This window comes from Arvicanthis niloticus, chromosome 12, assembly GCF_011762505.2.
Source record: "Arvicanthis niloticus isolate mArvNil1 chromosome 12, mArvNil1.pat.X, whole genome shotgun sequence".
Lineage (NCBI taxonomy): Eukaryota > Metazoa > Chordata > Mammalia > Rodentia > Muridae > Arvicanthis > Arvicanthis niloticus.
Genome location: NC_047669.1, coordinates 35,761,994 through 35,770,572, shown reverse-complemented (window position 1 = coordinate 35,770,572; position 8,579 = coordinate 35,761,994). Strand labels below are relative to the sequence as shown.

At 46.4% G+C, this 8,579-nt stretch overlaps 1 protein-coding gene across 12 annotated transcripts in view; it reads left to right on the top strand.

Moving 5' to 3' along the window:
* Positions 1-1,231: 1,231 nt before the first annotated feature.
* The window catches only part of Bbx (BBX high mobility group box domain containing), a 239,008-nt gene continuing 231,660 nt past the window's right edge, over positions 1,232-8,579 (top strand). For 9 of the 12 annotated variants that reach the window (XM_076943008.1, XM_034514963.2, XM_034514960.3 and 6 more), the window contains exons 1-2: positions 1,232-1,371; positions 4,706-4,777. The gene's annotated coding sequence lies outside the window, so the exon portion shown is untranslated. Of the gene's footprint in view, positions 1,506-2,450; positions 2,546-3,810; positions 3,889-4,705; positions 4,778-8,579 lie in introns of those variants that run through there. The other 3 variants (XM_034514953.2, XM_076943003.1, XM_034514958.2) reach the window with 3 other exon arrangements.

Sequence of the window (8,579 nt, the reverse complement as noted above, 5' to 3'; positions counted from 1 at the left end):
TTTTGGATCTTGGTCAGAAGGAACTCCAGGAAAACATCTGGGACCTAGAATAGTGCCAGCCAGTTGTAGATGCTGAATAACCATTTAATGAAGGCAATCTTGGGAAAGCTTATTTTCATCTTCAAATAAAAACTAAAATCAAGTCTAAGAATGAAGGAGACTAAAAGAACTCATATGCTCAAAAGATTGCTCAACTAGTTAAAAACTTGTGTATGGATTTTATTCTGTTTTAATTCCTAGGTTTGGTTCTTTCTCAGTATCCTTTTGGCTTGTTTATATCAAACTGTTAATCAAGATCTGCCAAAGACGCAGCATAGTAAAAATACCATTAAAACTAGATCTCGAATTCACTGTCTCCAGAAGACGCCGACCATACAGTAGTCACATACAGTGGGAAATATATATAACAACGGATACACACACACACACACACACACACACACACACACACACACACCTCTTACAAATCTTGGCTATATTGAACCAAGAGGCCTATTTCTAAGGCAGACTGTCAGTTGTCATTTTCCCACAAGGTATGTAATTTCAGCACAGCTTGTGTACCCGTACAGGTGATTGCCCTCTGACTTTTAAATGCACATTCGGCTATTTTAGCATAAGGTTTATCTTTGTTTCTGTGTGTTGTATGGAATTTTTTCTTTCTTTTTGAATTTGCCTGCAAACGAGGCAGTCACAATCTCAATGCATTCTAGTCTTGATAAACTTATCTCGCACTATTTTGGCCTAGGTGATGGCTAACCCATTGGCAAAAGAAATCTAAGCCGATAAAAGCCTTTCTCGGCCACTTGTTAGCAGGCCCAGCTGTAAAATCATAACACAATGCTCGCCTCTTTCATGGGGCACCACAAGGCAGCGATCAAACCCACCCCTCCTCACTTCCATATCCAGTGGAGTTGTAGTTTATTACCATAACCCTCCCAAGTCAAAAGGACATCAGTTTCAAGCCTGGCAACTTGGTCCAGAGAGGGGCTTCCCCACTGACCCCTACTCTGCTGGGCTTCTCTACCTGTCCTCGATCACTGTCTACAGGTCCCGAACATTAGAAAATAGAAAACGTGATGATCTTTGTGTGTCTCTGTGAAATGTGTGTATGTGTGCGTGTGTTTGGGTGTAACGCGCCTCCTGTTTGGCTGTGCCGCCCGTCCGTCACGGCGCGGGCCAATGGCAGGCTGCCTTATATAAAATGAGTGTTTTCAGTCTCTCCGGGTTGCATGTACTGTATGTGGAGCAGTGTACAGTGGAGCGGAGGCAGCGCGGCTCCGCGAGCTCCTCTCCACTTTCCCATAGAGAGCCCCTGACTGGCCGCTGAGGGCGAGCCACACACACGCCCTCGCGCCGCGGCGAGCCCGCGAGGTAGGCGCCCGCCATCCGCAGCCTTCGCAGGCGCTCTCCCGCACTTTCTGTTTTCCTACTCACTTGCGAGCCGCCGGGGCTGCAGCCCGAGGACTCCGCGGCAGGAGCGGCGGCGGCGGCGGCGGCGGCAGCCGGTAGGGTGGACTTGAGGAAGGCGAGGGGAGCCCGCGCGTCCGGAGCCCGAGCCGCCACCGGCCGGCGCCTCGCGGGCCACTTTCCCCTCAGCCAAAACTTTGGGTGGCGAGAGGTCGGGCCGAGGGTCGCGGCGGCCGCACCGGCGGGCCCGGGCCGGGGGGCGCGCGACGCTGCCCGGCGAGCGCGAGCTGGGGGCCGGGCTGGGGAGGAGTAGGCCAGCCGGTGCCAGGCTGCGTTTGCAGGCAGCACCTCTCGGCGCCCGGGCAGCGCCGCCCGAGGGGGCACGGAGCCGGGGCGCGGGGTTGAGCCGCCTGAGGAAAACAACAACGGAGCGGTGCTCACGCCGGCGGGCGGCTCGTGGCCGCCCCGGGAGCCCCAAACTTCAAGGAGGCGAAAGTACGTGGAGGAGCCCCGGGCAGGGCTCGGCTGCCGGGGGGGAGGTGGGGCCTGAGGAGCCCGGGGCAGGGGTGGAAGGTACGGGAAGGCTGCCCTCGGTGGGTCTGGGCTGGCTACGTTTGGTGTGTGCGACGGCGACCGGGACCAGCAGCCCCGGTTGCTCGTTCATCTGCAGAGTTAGGATTTGGGTGTTCCGGCCCCCGAGATCCGTGTCCCCCTCATCCCCCCCACCCCCAGCCAAATGCGCGGCGAGTGGAGAAAGTGCTGTTCTAGTGCCAGAGTAGCCTGGAGGAAGAACAGGGGAGAGGGGAAGAAGGCGAAGAAGGCGAGAGAGGGAGAGCGAGAGGAGGGGAGGGGAGGGGAGGGGAGGGGAGGGAAGGGGGAGAGGGAGGGGAAGAGAGAGAGAGAGAGAGAGAGAGAGAGAGAGAGAGAGAGAGAGAGAGAGAGAGAGAGAGAGAGAGAGAAACGGGAGGGAAGAGAGAGAGAGGAGGGGGGAGAGGAGGAGGGAGGCTGTGTCAGGATTTTGCTTGAATGTGGGATTATGTTGTGTCAATAAGTTTAAGGTGGAGAGAGAGCGAGGCTGGGGGTGGTGGCAGTGGAGGGGAGGAGGAAGGCCTTGGCTGTTTAAAGACTCATTCTGAAGGTAAGTTATGGCATTGCATGGTCGCGATGACAGAAAACTTGCAGATCCTTTATCCGGGGATGGGGTCGATGCCTCTCGAAAGAGCTTCCCAGCCCTCCGAAGCCACGCTCGTGTTACACTGTTATTTGCTGCGATCCGGGTCGCTAGTAAATTACAGAAATCAGACTGGAGGCTTCTTTTCCTCCTCCACCTCGTCTCGCTCAGTCGTCCTCAGAAATGTATTATTATTATTATTTTTTATTTATTTTTGGGGATATCGCATGAAACTTAACGTAACTGAGACCAAACCCGAGTCCTGTAATTTACAAGGACCCTTGAATCCAGGAATCTGGAACACGTTTATGTGTGAAATACCCGCGATCATTTCTGCTAAATGAGGAAGGTAAAACGAAACGATGCAAAAAGCTAAGACACAACATGTACGACAGAGGAGGGGGGGGGAGGGGGAGAGACACAGAGACAAGCTATTTTTTGCTTTCCTTTCTACAGAAAGGAAAATAAAGCGTGCATTCCCCTTCCTTCCCAGTGTGTAGGGTCTAGTCAATATTTTAACTGTCTGAGGACAAATTAGTCCAGGTGGATCTTGTTGAAAAGTTTCGCGAGGTGGAGGTGGGGGGGTTGCTAGAGGGGGAGGTGGGTGGAGGTGGTGGGGGATGGGGACCGAGCTAGCTCTGCCTCGGCTAATGGTCATTGGCCTGGGGCTTTGAAACCATTGCCTGTCCTGCTAATGACACGTCCAGTTCTCGTCTACCGGTCGTGGACGCCGGGCTGCTGTTCCTGGGGCTGGCTGGCGGAGACTGGGGTACTTTCCCTGCACGAGGAGGGGCGCTCTCGGCCATCCCTTGGGGCTGCCCACTCGCGGCGTGGGTTCCCCACGCGCGTCCTCTCCCCTGCGCGCCGCCGCCACCTCTGCTCGCGCGACTTTTGTAGCCAGCCTACGGCCAGGGGGCGCGGGGGTCCCCGCAGCGGACATCTCCGCGCGGCCACCCGGCGCCCGGCCCCACGCGCGCCACGCCGCGCGGTCCAAGGCTGGAATGGCAGCGCGGGGCCGGGCGGCGGCGGCGGTGCCTCCCTGGGGGGCGGCAGAGGCAGCGGCGGCGGGATCTTCGCCGGGGCCCGCGGGAGGAGGAGGAGGAGGAGGAGGAGGAGGAGGAGGAGGAGGAGGAACGGGAGGAGGAGAAACGGGAGAAGGAGGAGGGGAAGGAGGAGGAAGAGGAGGCGAGGGAGGCGTTTTTTCTCTCCCTCCAGACCGCCGCCAGTTCGAGCGGGCACGGGCACAGGGACACCCCACTCGTTGCTCCTACGTTCTGGAAAGGTGTTTAGAAGACTTTTACGCCCGGAGTGTAGGGTTTGCACTTCATTTTTTTTTCCTTCCCCCTCTTCCCCAAAGCAAGATGGACTCTATTGCCTTTCTCTTTCTCCCTCTACCTCTGCCTCTGTCTTGTCAGCCTTAAAGATCGACATTTTGTACTAAGATGCAAAGTTGATGGTGACCAGCAACAAAGCCTGGGTGGGATCCCTCCCTCCTCTTCTCCCTCGGCGTTTCCTAGCCTCCCCCACCCCGACCTCGCCGACCTGGTGGCCTGAGCTTGCTGTCGTGGGCTGTGGAGAATTTGTTTCCCCAGGTCGACTCCGATCTCCAGTCTCGGGATTGTGACCCAGCCAGGCTGTTGGGAGCTGGCTGTGGCCGCCCAGGTCTGCAGCGCTGAGGGCTGTGATACCTGGACCGGCTGCTACCGTTGCTCCTCCGGCTGCCAGGCTCCTGGGCAGAGGGAGGCACGGAGGAGTGCCTATCGATCTTTACAATTTGGTTACCGGTGTATTTGCCCAGGGGGTGGTGATCACTTGTGCAAGTTGATGAATGATCGTGATGTGGGCTTTGCTGTTCAGAACAGATCAACTTTCTGCTTTGTACAGACAGGGAGTAGGAAGCAAGGTTCTGGGGAGACCCAGGAATGCCAGCTGGGCTGCCCCCACCCGCTTTGAATAATCAAAGATGCTTTCCCTTTCTGCCCTTGCGGCTCTTTCGTGGAGGAGGGTGGAGACAGGCAAGGGGTTGGTATGAAGTTGAACTCCTGGGTTTTGTGCCCTTCCCTCATTGAACTGTACTCTTGTAAAGCCTTCCCATTCTGATGATGTGCCTTTATTCGTTACCTATAGGTCGATATCATACGACAAAGGCTTTGCTGCAGTTCATCTTCCTTCCTGTGTACCTCCCATTTACCTTCCAGGGTAAGTATGCACATTCTTGAGAGAGGGAAGTGGGTGGCTGTTCCTAGTGACAGAAGGGTCATTATTAGATGCATATTGGGGTTATACTACTTCAGCCTCCAGCTTGTCTCACTGAGTTTCTCATAGCAAAACTCGGGATTTTTAGTCCTTAGAGTTCACCTGCAGGTTATTGACCGTTCAAGATACTTTAGATGTTTGTTTCTTGTTTATCTGAAAGTGTCACTTAAAAACTAATTATCAAATAGACATTTTAGTTGGTAATGAAGTTTTACACAGAGTTGAAGGCCTAGTAAATTTGCCAGACACTAATGTAGAAAGCTTGTAATGTATGAATGACTTATTAAAAACCCAAGAAAGCACTGTAATGAGGACTTCTCTAATTATGTGATGTGTTTACTTTCTCCCAGATTCATCTCTTCTTTGGTACTTGAAACAGTTACTTTTTAGGTTGAGAAAGGTTTTATTTAGGTAGTACAGTACATCTTTTATTTAGTGTATAAGTCTGATTCAAAATTGGTCCTAACTTCCATGAAGATTTATGCATTTGGAGAAATTAGGAGCATTTTACTAGTCTTGTACAGAAAACAAACATCTACTCTGAGATTTATTGTTAACTGCCATTTTCAGATATATGCCTCCCAGATCTCCGAAATGGAAAATTCTGCAAAATATATCTGGGATAGTTAGTGTCTGCAAAGTTTTTGAGAGATGACCGTGTATAGAAAGCAGTGTTTGCACAGCATTTAAGAGCAACATGGTGTTTGGAAACTGCAGAAAACTAATTAGCAAGTCTGCCCCTCTACTGTAAAGGCATATGGAGTTACTGATGGCCTAAGAAAACTAGCTGCGCTGAATTTTATAAAACAACTGTGGTGCTTTATGATAGTACCGTAGTGAACTAGAAATTGTGCTTTGAGAATGAAAATGAGTTGTATTCAGTTTTCCATGAAAGAAAACTTAGGACCCTTGCTTTTCTTGTTTCCTGATTAGCTGGGTGGGATCATGTATATATTATTAAAATGTGTTAGTACTAGAAGGATTAAGTTAGATCAGGCCTTTGTGGTAGTCCACAGCCAGTAACAAATATGCTTGGATATTACTGGGTGCTTTAGGTAATCTAAATTTTGTATTTTTTTTTAAATATATTATACTGGTCCTCACAGTTAGGTATTTCTTTCAGTTAGAGATTCCATAATATCACATATATCATGGACCAACTGGAATGGTTGCAATGGGATTATTTTGTAAAGTGAATTTAGTATGTACCATAACACGTGGATTCAGTATTGTTAATTTTTTAAGTTTTTCATTTTCTCCATATGGGAATAGATTCAGAATAGATTACTGTTTTCTAAAGAATATCCCACGTACACACAAAGCTAATTGTGTTCACTGTGGTGAACATTTAGTGTTACTTTTCCCTCTGGAAATGTATTTGACCAATTCAGAAACTTAATATGAGGATCAATACCACAATAAAAGCAATCTGATCAGCTCTTGTACTTCTGTGAGATAACAAACACCTCCTTCATTAAAACGGTGTTTTCCAGAACTATCTTTGAAGTTAGTCCAGTTATTGTGATAGTGTACAACTTGCAGTGGGATTTTTAAAAGTCACCTTGCCATGAATTACCAGTTCTTCACATCCACAGAATGTTTACTGGCTGAGAGTCTTTACTTATCAAAGTAAGAATTTAAAGAGGTTCCTCCTTCTGCATCATCAAGAGTTTCTAAATTTTTCTTATTCTGCATATCTTTATTAAATTCTGACACTGAAGCCCTAATTTGCATTTCACATAAAACACCAGCTATTAAAAGGGTGGCTTATCTGTGTTGTTACATGGTGCTACATCTTTGGAATACTGGTGTGGATTGAAGAAATCTCCATTATAGACTTTGGTATCTAGAAAGCTTTACAATTTTGAGACTTAATAAATCCATCTTTTCTTTGAATCTGATTAAAAAGGTGTTAGATTTATGAGTTAATGAGGTAACTTTGTTTTTAATATAGAAGGAACAATGAGCCTGAAAATAATGTTATTTGGCAGCTAAACTAATAAAACCACATTCTCGGTAAAATTACAAAAAGTTTCCAATTATTATTCATTAGCTAGCATACTTGAAGTGTATGTTTTCCTTACTTCATAAAGATCACAGGTAACAGCAAGCTCCACATCTTTAAGTGACTCTTGGTGTGAATATCAATTTTATGTTGGAAATCATTATTTGAAGTAATGAAGGGTTCCTGGCACTACCTTACAAAAAAAAACCTAAATAACTTTTGGGAAAGTCTCATGACAGGTATTCCTGTTTTTGCTGTATTAAAAGAAACACTCAGTTTCTTTTTCTTCTTAGTGTCTCACAAAAGTGCTGACTGTGGTTCCAGTTGTGGTAATTAAATTAATTTAGATTTTTAATTTTGATATACTGTATCTTCAGCAATGTAAAATATCAGTGAGTAAAGTGTTAAGCAGGTACTTAGCTCAAGAAAAAGATGATTTTTTGAACTTATACTTTGATGCTCACTTCAGTTTTAATAACTTATCACCAACAGCAGCTGTTAAAATAGACTTGTTTGGTATGATACCTCTCCTGGGCTTTGCATCATATGTGTCTATATTTTTGAGTCACACATGAACAATGTTTGAGTGTAGTTTCTTTTCTTTTTTCTTTTTTTTTTTTTTTTGGTTTTTCGAGACAGGGTTTCTCTGTGTAGTACTGGCTGTCCTGGAACTCACTTTGTAGACCAGGCTGGCCTCGAACTCAGAAATCTGCCTGCTTCTGCCTCCCAAGTGCTGGGATTAAAGGCGTGCACCACCACTGCCTGGCTTGAGTGTGGTTTCATACATAATTGATTATTTCAATATTTTAAAGGCTATCATTCCTTGGAATACCAGTACATTCATGGTGCATCATCTTAAAGATCTCCAGATTTACCTAGAAAATCTTTGTATGTTTGCGGGATCCTTGTCATTTTTTTTTTTCCTTTCAAAGGAAAAAAAAAAAAACTATGGTAAGTATTGAAAGAAATGCCAGTTAAACAAGAACATGCTTAGGAAGGCAATCCAATAAGGAATTCTATCTAAAAATGTAAGTAGATGAGAAAATGAGGAAATGAAAGACTTGACAGATTAGATTACATGGACTTAGCCACCAGAATGCATAGTTACATTATACCAATCTGTTGGAAGGGCTAAGTAGTGAAATAACTCCACAGGATGAGGAGGTTGGATAAAAAACGAAAGGAAAGTCATTAAGAGTGAGAAAACCCAAAATATTGGGAAATGTTGGTTAAATAATTCTAAGAGTAGTTAAGCCACAGACCTCAGAAAGGGGTTATGACGGAAACCCTTAGAGTGGAATACCTAAGATCTTAAAAAATGACAGGAGATATGTATAATAAGAGGAATATTGAAATGACTTATTTAAAAGGAGAAATGAAGATTAAAAATAGTTAACAGAGCTATATTTCTTAAACATTTTTGACCAAGGTTTGCAATACAGTTTTATTTTGCAAACAGCATGTGAGTCCTAAGCAGGTCTCCTGAGACAGTGTATGGCACCCTCTGATATTTTCTGTCTCTATAGAATCTTTAAAAGTTGCATTTGTTCTAAGCTATTTTATTAAACAAAAGCACTGAGTATTAGCCTCTAAACTGACTTTACAATTTATTCTTTGAAAATACCAATCTTGAGTACATGCTAAAAATGGAGGCACCATTACTAGATATTCTGATTTAGTAAGGCCCAGAAATTTAGATTTTAATCAGTACAGAAGGTGATTTTGAAGTAGGTGGGAAGG